We start from the raw sequence: 795 nt of genomic DNA, 5'->3' as shown, positions 1-795 counted from the left end.
ACACACACACACACTACACACACACACACTACACACACACATTATTAGTTTGTTTGTTAATTTTTTTTCTGGTTTTTAGTTATAGAAATGTTAGGAAATTATTCTGTTTTTTTGTTATATAAATATTAGAAATGTTAGTTATATAGAAATGTTATAAACGTTTTCTGTTTTTTAGTTATAGAAATATTTATAGAAATGTTAGCCATTTTTCTATTTTTTAGTTATATAAATATTAGAATTGCTACAGAAATGTTAGTTATATAATTAGGAAATTTTAGAATTAGTTTTAGTTAGATGAATTAGATTAATCTCAAATTGTTAGAATTTGCATATATATAGAATTTTAGTTATCACAATCCAATCATTTAAAAAATGTTACTTTTGCGGGCATATAGTATTTGTTCTCGACGATATGCCCGGCCCGCATCCTCACCGTCGACCCGTTCGCGACGACGTCATGCTTCAGAGGACCCATGTCCGGGACTGGGCTCCGCCGGGCTGGCACTGGGAGGTGCTACCTGGAGGGGCGCGCCGCTTGGTGAGGAACCCGACCTCGGGTCCCATCGTCAACCCTGATCTTCTTTGGTGGCGTTCGCGTGGGACACATTTGGTGCAGAGGCAGTCGACCCCGCCGGAGGTGGTGCATCGCCATGTCAGGGAGGAAGATGAGCACGTCCATCGCTGCATGGCAGCTATGGACGACGTCAGGTTCTCCACTACTTGGCGGGTTCTCTGGGCAGATAACCGGAGATATGATCCTGTGATGGTTCCTTCTATTTGGGTGTGCACCGCCCG

Source organism: Triticum aestivum, chromosome 5B, assembly GCF_018294505.1.
Source record: "Triticum aestivum cultivar Chinese Spring chromosome 5B, IWGSC CS RefSeq v2.1, whole genome shotgun sequence".
Taxonomy (NCBI): Eukaryota; Viridiplantae; Streptophyta; class Magnoliopsida; order Poales; family Poaceae; genus Triticum; species Triticum aestivum.
This window is presented reverse-complemented; position numbering follows the sequence as displayed.